Here is a 16,592-nt window from a genome sequence, read left to right on the forward strand (position 1 = left end):
TTACAAGGATGAGCTGGGAAAAGAGAAACACATTCTATTAATCTTCAAAGCCAAAATGGCCACTTTTCTCTACACTGCAAAAACACATGTTAATTCACCACAAGCATTTCAGACTGACTTAGGCCTCACTTTCATATTTTTCATGTGCCATGTTTTTAACTTACACCAAAATGTGCGTGGCAATTTAAATGCAGTCTGTCTGAAGCACAAAAATAAACAATGCCTGACTCCAGATGAAATCTGCTCCATCATCACCCTAGACCGCTCCCACCCCCCCTCCCTAATGCACCTGCGCACAAACTAGCAGAAGAACGTCGTAATTGGCAACAGAAATGGGGTTTAATTGATACCTGGTGAGCCCAGCACCCTTTGGCCCGGGATTACTTCTTCTTCTCCGCCCTCCATGAGTTACATGTCCGCCTAGGCGCCATCCTGAGCTCACCTGATGTCCACTGGGGATTAGCAGCAGCGAATACTTCACCAGGACGCTTTCCGATCACAATCCTGTCCTGGCTCAGTTGCAATGGTTGCGTGCCAGCCCCAAGATCCCCACCTGGCGATTGTGGCCGGAGGCTTTAGATGACCAGGTTTTCCGCACCACTATCGGAACAGCTATCACAGAATATTTCCAGGCTAATGAGGGAACAGCCACGTCCATGAACGTAGAATGGGATGCCGGTAAAACAGTGCTTAGAGGGCGGTGCATATCTGAACTAGCTGGTGTTAGGAAGGTTCTCCTTCAGCATATTCAAAGAAACGACGAGTACTTGGGCGCCCAAGAGAAGGATAGACCCGAGAACCCGGCCAAGCACCGGAAGCTGACAGAGGCTAGGGAAACAGTGGCCCCTAACGTGGAACGACTGCGCTGCTTCGACTATAAAACATACATCACACAAGCACATTCTGAAAGGGATAAGTCGGGAACCCTCCTCGCTTGGTTAGCGAACCCGGCTCGGTGAGGGTCAGTTATACTGGAACTAAGAGATCAGCTAGGTGTAGCTAGATTTGACCAACAGGTTATCAACGATCTATTCTTTGATTATTACAGTGAGCTCTATCGAAGCCGGATAGTCCCCTCAGAAGAAGAACTGCAAGCGTTCACACAGGAAGCTGACCTACCGGTGCTGGATGAAGACGCTGTAACTTTATTGGGTCGGGAGATCGAGGTAAGAGAGTGCGTGTAGCCATCAAAAGTATGGCCGTAACAAAATCCCAGGCACAGATAGCTTTCCAATAGAATTTTAACTCGCCTACACTGACTTGCTTGCCCCCTAACTCATGTGATTATATAACGAGGCTAAGAGGCTTGGCAGGTTACCTAACTGCACTAGGCAGGGATCATTATTCCTCTACTGAAGCTGGGCAAACAACCATGGGACAGAACGGCATATCGTCCCTTATCCATGCTCAATCTGGACTATAAAATACTAAGCAGGATCCTGGCTGCCCGATTGCTCCCCCACATGCCCACCCTCATACACGTCGGTCAATCCGGGTTCATCCCCACTAGAAACACAGCACTCGATATTCGAAGACTCTTGCATATACTGGAGGCGGATTCCTACAATGCTGACACTGCTGTGATCTTTGCAATAGACATAGAAAAAGCCTTTGACAGCTTGGAGTGGGAGTACCTGTTTCACGTAATGCGAAAGATGGGACTAGGCCCTGACTTTGTGAATTGGACAGCCCTCTTATATGTTGACTCTACTGCCAGGGTCAGGATAGGGGGGGTGATGTCAGAGGCGTGCAGGGTGGGGAGGGGTACACGGCAGGGGTGTCCCCGCTCCCCTTTGTTGTTTGCTCTGGCGATGGAGCCCTAGGCGGCACATGCTAGATCGGGGAGGTCGTATCGAGGCCTTGACGTATATGGACAGGTCCATTATATTGCACTCTATACAGATGATCTTTTACTGTTCCTAGCTGATTCGGGTGAAGCCTTACTGGGGGCCAAAACTCTGCTCCATGCTCTCAGCAAAGTGGCTGGGTTAAAGGTAAACTGGTCAAAATCATGTCTTTTACCGGCGAGCAGAGATAGACTGGGCCCGCAGAACACAGAGGGGATGAACTGGGAGGACAGATGTTTGCCCTACTTGGGTATGCTTATCTACCACAGACAGGAGGATATTCTTGAGGGTAACATTGGAAAGGCAGTCAGGGGGGCCAAAGCTAACTTCGAATTCTGGGGCTCCCTGCAACTATCATTGGCGGGCCGGATGGCGCTTCTCAAAATGGTGACCCTACTGCGGCTACTATACTTCTTCAGTGCCTTGCTGGTCTGGATTCCAGCAGCCTATTTCAAGCAGCTCCAAGCAATGATCAATTCTTTTCTGTGGGGTAAGGGCAGGCGCAAGGTAGCCCTCAACACACTCATGCAAACCCGAGCGGAGGAAGGCCTTGCGGTCCCAGACTACGAAACGTGTTATTTAGTAGCACAATTTCAGTGGCTCACACAGTGGGTAGCAAGAGCCACCAGGGGTGAGGAGGAGCCCAGAGAGGTATGGGGACCCCTGATGGTGCTGTCCCGCATAGTACTACGGCTCCTGATCGAGGCCACATACCTCACCCTAGAATTTGCCACAGCGCTGACATGCTGGAACAGGAAGCTGCGGAGGGCATCTATTAGGAGCCCCTATGCGCCGGAAATTCCATTGAGGATGTGCAGGGCCCTGCCACATGGGGTAACTGGCAAAGATTGGAGACTTGGGAGCAGCAGGGGTTACTGACCGTGGGAGACCTCTACGAGGAGGGAGCCATGATCCCATTTGACAATGACTGGCTGGGAGATAATTTCTTACAATATACAGCCCTCTCGGCAGCCATCAGGAAACACTGCGGAAGGGGTCTCACCGAGCCACCCACTTCTATGGGGTACCAATCTGTGGTGATGGCAGCTGGCACCATTAAGGGGGTGACATGTCTCTATAGAAGCATGACCCTAGAATCCTTATCCCCCCTGACAGCCCTGAGGCTCAAGTGGGAAACCGATATAGGGGAGGACATCCCGGACAGAGCATGGAGTGAAATTGTGGAGAGAGCCTGGAAGAGTACGAGAAATGCGAGATTTCAGTTAGTGCACTTTCACATCCTACACGGAGCATATCTTACACCGGCGCGATTACATGAATATTTCCCGACCCAGCCAACGTCCTGCCCAAGATGTTCAGCAGACAAAGTGGATTTTAAACATATGTTGTGGGACTGCTCATTCCTTGACAGCTTTTGGGAGGAGGTGACAGCATTACTGACGGATCTAACTGATAGGGACTTAAACCCCTCCATGGTGCACTGTATTTTGCATTGGTTTACCCGCACCTCAAATAACAAAATCACTAGTAAATGTATTGATTTAGGATTCCTATTAGCCAAAAGAACCATCACCACACATTGGAAAGCGAAAAGGGCCCTAGTATTGCTAAGTGGAAAGCAGACTTCCAGAAATGCGCTGAGTGTGAGGGAGTTATTAGGTTACAAATTGCACATCGTACAGGAAGCGAGAAGACACTGGAGAGGGCGAGAGCTTGGGAAAGGCTTGTTGTGGCTCTCAAGACCCCTGAGGACGAGGCTGAGGATGCAACTGCAGACAGTCATGTGGAAGCCATAGTTTTAAATATATATCAGCTTTAAACCCACCTTATCTTGTCTCCCCACAACTGCAGTTGGCCCTTAGGAGAGATGCATGACCCCATGCAGCTTTCACTTATCCCGATGGGTTGACCCATTGTGACATTAGCTCTCCGGAGCTTTTGCGGATGGCCCTAAAGTGACACGCCTGGGAGGGTGGTGAGGGAGGGGGTTGGGGGGGATAGTTGGGGTTGGGATTGCGTTGGTTGGGTATAGTCTGTAGAGAAGCATTCACAACATGTTCCATAGCATGACGGGAGGTAGGAGAAGCCTGAAGAGCCGCTGATTTGCCTTAATAGCATGGATTGTCTTGAATACTTGCAAATACAACTGGAAATGTAACCTAACCCTATTGGCTATTGTTTACCTCTGTGCTGACTGTCTTGATTTGCTGATAACCAATAAAAATTGTCTGGAGTTTTTGCAGATGGCCTTTAGTGACACGCCTGGGAGGGTGGTGAGGGAAGAGGGTGGGGGGATAGTTGGGGTTGGGATCTGCGTTGGTTGGGTATGGTCTTTAGAGAAGTATTCACAACATGGTCAAGTCAAGACAGAGAATCTTATATAGCGCGCATATCACCGCTAGGTCTCATGGCGCTTGCAGAGATTCCGGAGCCTGGGGGGCAGATCTGATTTGCGTTATTATTGGTTAAACAGCCATGTTTTCAACTATTTGCGGAAACGCTGGTGGTCCACCATATAAAGAAGATGGAGCGGCAGCTTGTTTCAGAGATGGGGGGCAAGAAAGGAAAAAGATCGCCCCCCACTACGTGTGGTATGGACGCGAAATGGCGTGAGAAGAAATTTTCAAATAGATCTTAATGTTCTGTTAGGCTGATATTTTTTTAATTTCTTCGCCAAATAGCCAGGTCCAGTACCATATATACTTTTATGAGTTAGGCACAAAATTTTGAAGTGACCTCTTTTCCTAACCGGAAGCCAATGGAGGGACATCAGACTTGGAGCTGAAGGATTTGGTGGTAGGTTCAAGATCAGTCTGGCCGCCGTGTTTTGCAAAACTTGCAATTTAGAAAGGAGGTCTTCATTTAGGGAGGCTAATAAGGCATTCCCGTAATCCAAACGTCTTACAATTAGGCTCTGGATCAAAGGCTTCCTGGCTTCAATGGGTAGCCATTTAAAGATTTTACGTAACTTCCTCAGAATCCCGTAACAAGTGCCCAGCACGAGATTGACATGATTTTTCATAGATAACTTGTCAATCGTTATTCCTAGGTTGCAGACTACTTGTTAAGGGGACAGGCAGGGGCCCAGTGCCTGGGGCCACCAGCTGCTAGACCAGTACTCTTCGGTCCTGCCAAACAGAATGATCTCGGTTTTACTGCTGTACAGCTGCAATTTGTTAGCGCTCATCCAGTTGTTGGTGTAGGTCAGACAGTTTTTAAACCGGACCATTGTGTCAGTAGGGTCAGGACAGAAGGTGATAAGCAGCTGGGTGTCATCGGCATATGACACGACCCCAACCCCGTATGACCTGATTATCCTGGCCAGAGGAGTTACATAAAGATTAAAAAGCATCGGGCTCATGATAGAACCCTGGGGAACTCCAATGATTACTGGTATACTGCATATTGCCATGGTATCTATGGGTACAGTAGTGGAGCTCTCTGTTAAATAATGCCAGTCCAATGCTTTCACTCGGACCCCCATTTCCCAGAGCCGTTGTTCTAAAATGTCATGGGAGATGGTGTCGAAGGCGGCCTACATGTCTAAAAGAACCAGCATAGCTGATTCTCTTTTATCCAAAGCCAGCCTGATGTTATCCACTATCTCCACTACTGCCGTTTGGGTACTATGCGCTGACCGAAATCCTGATTGTGATAAGTCAAGTAGTCCATGAATTTTCCAGATGGATGGTAAGCTGTTTGTTTACCAAGGATTCGAGCGCCTTTCCGAAATAAGGCAGTAGTGAGATGGGATGGTAATTGCCTGGTTCGCTCGGATCTTAAGGTGGCTTTTCCAAATACGTCTAACTTGAGCTGTTTTCCATCTTTTGGGCACCATCGCTTGGTCTAGTAACATGTTAAAGATGTCTGTTCATTTTGTTATCAACAGGGGTGCTATTTGTATAAAAAAGCGGGGAGGTAGGGGATCTGCTGGGGAGCCTGATTTGATCTTAGTAATGGCTTCTAATACCTGTTCGCAGGTTACAGTTGTAAATGCACCCAGCAAAGGCACTTGCAGTTCGCTGTTGGCCACTGAGTGTGAGTCAACATTGCTTACATTATCTTGAGGAAAGGATCTATAAATGGCTTTGATATTTTCGTCGAAAAAGGAAGACACTTTTTTGACCAATTCTTGTGTAGGGGGAAGGGTACGCCGGTTGACCTGAGGAGTGGTAAAGGGGGTTAGCTGTCCGGAGCTTTTGCGGATGGCCCTTAAGTGACACGCCTGGGAGGGTGGTGAGGGAGGGGGTTGGGAGGGATAGTTGGAGTTGGGATTTGCGTTGGTTGGGTATAGTCTGTAGAGAAGCATTCACAACATGATCCATGCCATGGCGGGAGGGACGAGAAGCCTGAAGAGCCGCTGGCGTGCCTTACTAGCATGGATTGTCTTGAATACTTGCTAATACAACTGGGGTATGTAACCTAACCCTGTTGGCTATTGTTCATCTCTGTTCTGACCGTCTTGATTTGCTAATAATCAATAAAAATTGTTTTTTAAAAATGAACAAATCAATGAAGGACTATGAAAGAACAATACCAGACGGGTGTATACTTCTTGAAACACAAATGTATGTAGAGAGAATAAGAATATCGAGGGTACATAAAATCCAGCACATATAGACATACAATGACCGAGATTTTAAGAATTTCCTGTCGATGTTGTTATCTCACTGACACTTGTGTGGTAACCCATTCCTTACACTATATACATAAAGAAAATTCAACTCCTAATATAGAAAACAATTCCTCTAGTGAAAGCAATCACAAAGAAATTGGGTGCAGTTGTCGACGTTTCTGTCTATGTAGTGAAGGCCTCTGCTAGACCATCTTTAGTACAGTAATTTCATATGTTGAAAGACCCTAGGAAAGCTAAGTAGGTGACTTTCTATAGTTGATTTGGGAGCTGTTGTCTGGTCCGTTGAGTAGATTTCAAAAGTATGCAAATGGAAAATAGACGGGGGCAATCGCTACTCCAGCCACCGAGAAAGTAATACTTGTTATGGTAAAATATTAAGTGGCCAGACACTTGATTGAGTGATATGAAAATGGGCACTGCTCCGGCTGATACACCGCTGCTCATGGAGTTAGCATTGAAATTCATTGAGGGCCTCATTTATGAGGTTTTTACGTAGGGATGCGCAACAGGCCTTTCTGCTGCGCTTCCCTACGGCAAAAGAAAGGGGCAGGAATGTGCTGTATATATAAGATACTGCGCATTCCTGTCCTTTTTCCCTGCGCCGGCGCACAATGGGCTGCCTGAGCCAACGCAGGCACCTTTGCACCATGGTGCAAGGGTGCCTGCGTTGCAGGGATGATTATTTTTCCACAGGAAGGGAAACCTTTCTCTACAAAAATAATCACAAGAGGCCTTTCCTCTTTCTATGTGTGCTGCAGAATGCAGCACACATAGAAAAAGGAAAAATGAGGAGAAAAAAAGATATTTCTCCCCATTGCACCTCCCTGACTGATATTTATCAGGCAACATTAAGCCAAAAAAAGTGGCTTAGTGCTGCCTGATAAATATCGCGCAGGCTTTTGCGCCACAGAACGTCACAAAAAGTGACGTTCCGATGGCGCAAGGGATGAGGCCCTGAGTATTTTATAGAATTCTATAAAATACTCAATGAATTTTGTAAACCAAATTGCCTAGAAGGAACTCATCCGGTTACTCAAGATTTCACAGATAAACTGGAAAATCATTACACTGACAAAGCAGACACGTTGGACTAGTACTTAAAACAGAGACAAAGCACCAGCACTAACCCTTTCACAAAACAACAATCCAAGAATACTCTAATCCAGTCCCTCCATTTCTGCCAACACATCTCACACAATGAATGTATGGACCTGGTCAAAGCAAACACGCCTGTCAACAGCCCTTCTGACCTGTGTCCACCACAAATTTTCAAGACAATTCTTTTAACAACCTCTGCTGTCACTCCAGTAAGAAGATTCATCAACAATTCCTTAACTACTGGAATATTTCCAGAAGAACTAAAAAAAATCATAAATACACCATTTACTGAAGAAAACAAACTTAGAGCACCTGAACCCTGACGGCTACAGACCCATTACAAATGGACCTTTTCTGGGCAAACTGACACGAAGAGCAGAGTTCGACAGATGTCCCAATTCATTGCAGAGAATGCCATACTTTCAGACTTCCAAACAGGATTCCGTCCGTGAAGAGGCACAGAATCTGCCCTCCTTGCCATCTGGGAAGACCTGAAGAACACAGTAGACTGCAACGGGTTTGCTGCGTTACTCCACTTGGACGTCTTGACTGCCTTTGCCACGTACGACCATGACACTCTGAAACAAAAACTCTATAAAGCCAGCATAGAGGGGACTACTCTAGATTGGATTGCGCCCTACCTTTGAAGCAGGACTTATGTCATCCATACCCCACCTTTCTTATCCAAACCATACTCCACAAAATCAGGGGTCCCTCAAGGCTCTATCATCTCGCCCATGCTTTCAACATCTACATGAAGTCATTACCGGTACTGATCAATCAATTTCACTTCACGTGCTATAACTTTGCAGATGACACACAAATACTCCTTCAAGTGGAATGCCTCAAAGACATTGGAAACTCTCCAAGTTTCTGTCGTCTCAGAGCCGTGGATCATTGGATGACTTGGAGTCATCTCAATTTGAATGCTTCCAAAACGGAAATACTCATGTGTGGCGATTGAAAACATTATGACCCGCTAGCTGCCTGGTCTGATGAAGTGGGATCACTGCCTAAAGTATTAAAGGAAGTAAGAAACCTCGGAATGACCATGGACTCCAAGCTATCAATAAATGCCCAAGTGGACAAACTAGCACGATCAAGCTTTTTCACTAGAAAAACGCTGCAACGAATTTTCCCCCATTTGGCATTTCCACACAAGGTTCAAGCTACCATCTCCCTTGTTCTGTCCAAACTTGATTACACTAATAGCCTCTACCACGATCACCTTTAACAACCATGAAAAGACTACAATGGATTCAGAACTCGGCTGCCAGACTTCTCTTGCATATCAAACCGCAAGACCACATCTCACCTGCCTTGAAAGCCCTCAATTGGTTACCGGTTACCGGCTGCCAGACAATCCACATTCAGGCTGCTTTGTATCACCCACAAAGCAATACATGGAATTGGACCGCTCTTCATCAGGAATAAAATCACCAAACACATTCAACTAGGGAACTTTTGCTCTAAAGTGGCACCTTGCCTCAAAATCCCAAGAAACAAGAAAACAAATGGGTGGCCCATCCTTCTCTGGTCAAGCAGCCAAACTATGGAACTCTTTACCCCTAACATAAAATCCACAGACAACCACCTTATCTTCAGAAAACTACTCAAGAATTGGCTCTTCCCCACATAAGCCCGATACGCAAACAGAAGTTTATAGAATATACCTCTGTATATAAGCATTTATTTTTACTATATATATGTGTCCCTATCTTTGTGTATTGCTTTGTATAAACATGTAAAATAATTATGTTGTTAAAAAATAAATAAATTTTTTTTAAGTACAATAACACTTGAAAACCTGTGTCAATCAAATGCATCTTTTTACTTCCTTTATGCATCTATATACCTTTCATGTACTTGGATGTATATATGTATTACTTTTCTCCTAAAAAAAGCCTATCCAATGCACTACTTTATTTCTCATCCTAAACCTATCTCTATCAATATCTTGAATCTACAGATACCTACCTCCTTTATGCATTTATATACTTTCCATGTACTTATGGATCTATATATTTATCACTTTCTTCCAATTCAGCATATCCAATGCACTATCCTATTTCTCACTCTATACGTCTCTAAATATATCTTCTACCCCAACTTTCTGACTCATCTCAAACTTCTTTCTACTACTCATTCCAATGCACTACCCTATTTCTCATCCTATACCTTTATCAATATATCCTCTACATCCACTCTCTCATTTATCCCAAACTCCATACCACTATTATGATCCTCAAAATAACCCTTTCTAGACTCTCCCAAACTCTACCCCTCCTTGCATCATCGAACACCTCTTTTACTATACCGATCCCCCAAAACAAGCCTTTCTAAACTCTTCCCTCTGACTCTTCCCCTCCACATCCCCTTCATACTCATCCCAAAGCCTCTTCCTAATGCTATGACCTCCAGAAAATAACCTGTCTAAATCGTTCACTCTTCTATCCCTCCACTATCCTTTTCAATCAAAATAACAGACTAACATGTTCACTTTTCAAATATCATATTTCACTATACTAATTCACCTCTAATTCTTTATTTATTCTAGAGTTGTGTGCTACTCACCAAAAAAGGGATTCAACACCTCATCAGAGGTAGCAAGCGCTATATAAATGCAAACCTCTTTTCTCTCTTCTATGCCGGCGTTACCCTTCTCTATCCATATAACTGAATACCATATCCACCACTCAAATTACTTCAATTTTTCACTATACTCGTTTTCAACGCTAATCCTTTATGGATTCTGGAGTAGTGTGCTGCTCGCCAAAAAAGCGCATCAACTCCCCATCAGGGGTAACAAGCGCTATATAAATACAAATCTTTTGTTCCTCTTCTATTCTTCCGCTATCCTTCTGCATCCAAATAATTGACTAACCTATCCACCACTTAAATCACTTTCATATTTCACAATACTAATTCAACATTAATCCTTTATGATGGGTTCCGAAGTGGAGTGCTACTCGCCGAAAAAGTGTTTTGACGCCTAGTCAGAGGTAGTAAGCGCTATATAAATGCAATTACAATACAATCATATCAGCTGCATTGCCCCCGTCTTGCAGATGCCTTTACTACATAGACCAAAACGGGAATGGGTGACCCGACAGACAAGTGTAAATGACATAACATCAACAAGAAATTGTTAAAATCTCGATCACTGTGTTTCTATACATGCTGAATTTTATGTACCGTCAATATTCTTATTCTCTCTAAATAAATTTGTGTTTAAAGAAGTACACACCCGCCTGGAATTGGGTCTTTCATAGTCCTTCATTGATTTGTTCATGTTAAAACAAGGAATCATTTGTGCAAAATAACTCAATGTAAACTACTGCTCAGAGCTTATTTGTAGATGACTTCAGAACACACGAGAACGTTTATAAAAAAGAACCCCTTGTAGGTACTTTTTACCTTATTATATATTTGTTTGAATATCAGCCTATGTGGAAACTATATTATCCCGATGTTTTTTTTAAAACCTCCCACTTTTGAGTTTGAAAATGTCGGCATATATAATGTGGTACAAAAGGGGGTGGTGATGGACGGGTGTGAGTGTTTGATTGTTTTTTCTTGTAACCTGCACACATCTCACTTTTTCCTCCTGTAATGTACCGTTTGCTACCTCATGTATTTTGTTTGCTCACAAATGTCACTTTTGTCTCATGTAACTTAACGTTTGCTTTTGTAATTTGTTCACTTGTAATTTTCTCCTCATGTATCATTACTGTTCCTATTGTGAAGCTCTCTGACGCTTTTGGGTAAAGTCCGCGCTATATAAAAATGCATAAATAAAATAAAATAAATAAATACCCCCTTTTGTACCGCTTTGTTCGCCATAAGTTGGCAGGGTATGCTCAGACGTGAGTCCCTTGCTCACTTTGCCACTGGATTCAAGCAAGCCTGGCTGAAGTTGGCTGAAATGCCAGAAACCGGTCCTAGGAAGCTTGTTTCCGGTCCAGGGAAGGCATGGCTTGGCAGTTCGGGCTGGACTGTTCCCATGAGGCACAGGGTCAGACTGAATTGCATATGGCCATGTCTGAACTGGGGTGGCAGAGTGGGCTAAAGAACGGTGATGGATTAAACCCAGATCTTTTGACTGGGTGTGAGTGTTTGATTGGTTCAGATGCTCCGTCCATCACCACCCCCTTTTGTATGGCATATATAATGTAACCCTTATTACCGCTGTGTCGGTCGCTGAAGTGGTTGTCGAAATCGGTAGCATGCTACGCTACAGAATTGTAAGTGTTGTGCCTGCCTCTTGTCCTCTTCAGGGCACCGTACCCCTGTTGCCTATGTAACCAGCTGTCAACTCTGGAATGTTGACAGAAGACATCTGGTGGCAGGCCGTTGATGATACGCTCCGTTGCCGGAGCGTGTGTTGGTGCATAAAGCAATAAAGGAATCTTTAATACCTTCACATCGTGTGTGGAACATTCTTAACAAAGTTGGCGACGAGGCACTGTTGTATGTTATACTGTAATGGGACAGTGTCATGACAGTATGTTTTCTATTTCCGTTGCCAGTGACAGGCACGTCACCGTGGAATGTTGGGAATGTATTTATATGACGTCACCTGTGCTGTTTGACAGATGACAGCTGTCTCTGTTCACGCTAGTTTATCCCGCTTCTGCGGGCCCTTGTTATTTCCATTAAACTTATCATTTCAACACCCATCTTATCCGTGTTGTTATATACTACAATTGGCGACGAGGGTCTTGTCCAACAAGGGCCAGCGGAGGTAGTAAAAGAATCGGCCGATGATTGATGATCGAGATCGGTTCAGGAGGTTATTGCGGGGAATGAGAACGAAGAAGCAGCACAAAGTGAGTAGAGTGCGACGGCAAATAGGCGCTGAATGAAGAGAAATAATGAACAAAGCATCAGCAGCGCGTAAAGTGAAGCCTTGATACTCATACGTGTGAAGTGAGGAAGTGCAACGAATGAGGAACACGAAATTTTCCGAGCTGCAGCGCTGTTCGTAACTTGAATTTAAATGAGGAAGCGTAGCAGTTAAAGGAACTGAAAATACTTGCATGGCATCTGCGCTCTTGAAATCTGACGAGGAAATCTTTCGCGCGCTTCGGTGTCAGCGCTCAGCTGAGGCGTCAGTCCATTACCTCAGCTGAGACGCGTGAAGCATGCCGGGAGCGCGCTGATTGGTGCGCGTCACACGTAAACAGCGTGCGGCCATTTTAACTGTGTTCAAACAATCGGCCTTACTAATGCAAAGCAGTTAAGGCATTTGGAAAATCACACGAACAGGAAATAAAATAAACGAGGAGGCGAATTGTGGAGCTAATATAACAAGTAAGCCACAGAATAATAAATCGGAAGCAAGGAAAAATAATTTTGAGTGGAAAGCTCTGTGGAAGTATTCAGAAAAGAAAGTTAAATATAAATAAAATGGCAGAATGTAATAATATATGTGCTCCTCCACGTTTCTTGGATGAGCCCGGTAAACCCACCATGAAATGGAAAAAGTGGGTGAGGGCTTTTGAGAACTACATTGTTTCTATAGATGGGAAAAATTTCGATGCTGAAAGGAAATGTTCTTTGTTATTCGGACTATTAGGTAAAGCAGGTCAAGATATATTTGACAGCCTGCCTGAATACGAAAGTCCACCTGGGACATTTATTCCTCTGAATGAATACCAAGAAGCGTTGAAAAGATTGGAGAGGCAATTTGATGAGGAGAACAATATCATGGTTGCCAGGCATAAGTTTGCTCAAAGGAGACAACAAGAAGGAGAGTCTGTAGAAGACTATGTTGCATGTTTAAGAGTCTTGGCAGTGGAATGCGAATATGAGGAAATGACAGATATATACATCAGGGATCAGATTGTATTTTATTGTTACACTAAAAAGGTGCAGGAAAGACTGTTGGCATGCAAAAGACCAACTTTGCAGGAGGTCATAGATATTGCTAGAGGCATAGAGAGATCTTTGACTTCCACTAAAGAACTATCTTCAACAGGGAATAATACTAATGTGTTTTATTTACAGGAAAAGAAGAAGGGTGATGGTAAGACATTTGAAAGAAACATGAATGAAAGAAAAGTGGGAGGTAAGCAGCTATGCTGTTTTAGATGTGGATCAAGCGACCACTTAGCAGATTTTAAAAATTGCCCTGCGGCGGGGAAGAAATGTATTAAATGCAAGAGGTATGGTCATTACTCAACTCTGTGTAAAACAAAAAGAAGTAGCGGTAACACAAGTATAAATACAGTAGGAAATTTCGATGAGGAGATGTGTGCGAATATTGTTTTGTACATAGAAATGGAAGATGGTAAGATAAAAGGCCCTATTAGTGATGTCAAGATTGGGGAGGTAGAACTGAAATTTACTGCTGATTCAGGTGCCCCAATCACTACTATATCAGATACTCTTTTTGAGGATAAGTGGAAAGGTGTGGAATTAACAGAGTCTGATATGAACCCGAAGGCATTCGGAGAAAAGGACATAAATATGTTGGGGTATTTTGTTGACACGGTAACCTTTAAGGGGAGAGTGATTGAAACAAAGGTCTATGTGGCGGAAAAAGGAAGAATACTAGTAGGATGGAGAGATTTAGCCCAACTGGGGGTGGTTTTAGTCCCGGGGGCAAAAGACCCAGTGATACTGAGAGAAGAGTGGATGAATAGTATTTGTGAGGAAAGAGAAGACAATGATTTAAATACTGTTTTTCAAAAACATGATGATGTGTTCAAAAATGTAATTGGATGTGTGAAGGGGTTCAGTCATGACATCAAATTGAAAGAGAATGCAATTCCATGTAAACACAAGGTAAGAACAGTGCCTTTATCCGTGAGAAATGAGTTAAGGGAGGCGTTAGAAAAATTGAAGAGAGAAGGTGTAATTGAAGAAGCAGAGGAATCCGAATGGGTTTCTGCTATTGTAGTGTCAAAGAAGAAAAAGACAGGGGACATTAGGTTATGTGTAGACCTGAGATCACTCAATAGGAACATTATAATAAATTGTCATCCTCTACCAAAGATACAAGATATTCTTCAGTCAACGGCAGGGTCAAAATATTTTTCGCTCATAGATTTGAAGGCCGCTTATCATCAGGTGTGCCTCTCTGAAAAGTCAAAGTCATTAACTACCTTCATCACGCCGTTTGGAGCATTTAGATATGTGAGACTTCCTTTTGGCCTGGCGTCATCTTCAGGAGTTTTCCAAAAACTCATGGATGTCTTGTTTGGAAGGATGAAAGGGGTAGAAGCCTTTCAAGATGACATTTCGTTACATTCAAAAACTGAAAATGAACACGTAAAATTGATTGGAGCAGTTCTGAGGATCTTGAAGGACAAAGGCATGACAGTTGCTAGAGACAAATGCAAATTCATGACTAAAAAAGTGGAATATTTAGGGCACGTCCTTACTGCTGATGGCATTCTACCCAAGGACGATTTGGTTCGTGCAATAAGGGAGGCCCCTGAACCTAGGAATAAGGATACACTCAAGTCATTCCTTGGCCTGAGTGAGTATTATGCGAAGTTCATCAAAAAGTACGCAGAAATGGTGGGTCCACTCAGGAAACTGCTGAAGAAGAATGTAAAATATGAGTGGAACAACGAACAAGCTGAGGCATTCAGATTAGTCAAGGAGGAAATAGCCAGAGCGCCAGCACTGAAACCATATGATCCACAACTTGACAACATTGTAACTGTAGATGCAAGCAATGAAGGGATAGGGGCTGTGTTTTGCCAAAGGAAAGGAAATGAAGAAAACACAATAGCTTTTATTTCAAGACAGCTAAATGAAACAGAGATTCATTACAGCACTATTGAAAGGGAGACTTTAGCTTGCGTATGGGCTGTACACAAACTCAAAGACTATCTGTGGGGTAAGAGTTTCAAACTGGTAACTGACCATAAACCGCTTGTGTATATGATGGACGGTAAGGGTCGGGGCAATGGCAACGCAAGCTCCAGACTGATCAGACTAATGTCGAAGCTTCAAGAATTCAACTTCAAAATAGAGCACATAAAAGGAGGAAAGAACAGCAGAGCGGATTGCCTGTCCAGACTGCCAGTGAGAGAAGAAAAAGATGAGGAACTGGATGACAACGAATGCATAGTTGCGCATATTGACGCAACAATAATGTGTAAAGGATCAATAAGTGAAGAAGAATGGGAAGAAAGTACAAAGGAAGATACTGTTTTGGGAAAGGTGAAAGAATATGTACAATCCAAATGGCCACATGTGAGGAACATGCCAAAGGAACTAAAAAATTATCAACAAGTGAGTGATGAATTGACTCTTGAAAATGGATTCTTGAAAAGGGGTGAAGTCTTCGTGCCGCCATTGGGACTCAGGCAGAAACTAATTCAAATGGCTCACAGAGGACACCCTGGCACCACGGCCACAAGGAACGTTCTAAGAATGCACTATTGGTGGCCGGGGGTGGACAGCGAAGTCAGGAATCTTATTGACAAATGCGAACAATGCTTAAGATCTGACAAACACTGGAGAGTGGAGAAAAATGAATTACAGATTGTGCAAATCCCTGATGGTCCCTGGGCTAAAGTGGCAATTGATTTTGCTGGACCATTCAATATTTTGCCAGATGAGTGCAAACATCTGATAGTTTTGATGGACTACTACACCAAGTGGGTGTGTTACAAATTCGTGAAAATGGTTACTACGGAGGTAGTAATAAAATTCCTGGATAAGATCTTTGAGAGAGAAGGGCAACCAAAGGTCATGGTATCTGACAATGGGTCACAGTTGGTATCACGAGCAATGGTCAAATTTCTAGGTAAACGTGGAATAAAACAGGAAAAAACTCCTCTCTACAGTCCCAAGAGCAATGGCCAAGTAGAGAGGATGAACAGGTTCTTCAAAGAAGGAATCCAAATGGCTGTGGCAAATAAAATGGATGTAAAAGAATTTATTAAAACAAAGATCAATGCGTACAACAATACGCCCAAGGAGGCTACGGGGTTTACTCCGTTTTTCTTGATGAGAGGGAGAGCATGCAACAATGCCATGACACCTAAAATAGGTGGATGGGAAAAAACAGCTGTTGAAGCAGGACAAGT

At 43.8% G+C, this 16,592-nt stretch overlaps 1 long non-coding RNA gene across 1 annotated transcript in view; it reads right to left on the reverse strand.

Annotated features, from left to right (window-relative positions):
• Positions 1-16,592, reverse strand: part of LOC144761725 (uncharacterized) — an 89,115-nt gene that overhangs the window by 48,425 nt on the left and 24,098 nt on the right. The gene's annotated exons all lie outside the window — the stretch shown is intronic.

The sequence above is a fragment of the Lissotriton helveticus genome, chromosome 6, assembly GCF_964261635.1.
Source record: "Lissotriton helveticus chromosome 6, aLisHel1.1, whole genome shotgun sequence".
Classification (NCBI taxonomy): Eukaryota; Metazoa; Chordata; class Amphibia; order Caudata; family Salamandridae; genus Lissotriton; species Lissotriton helveticus.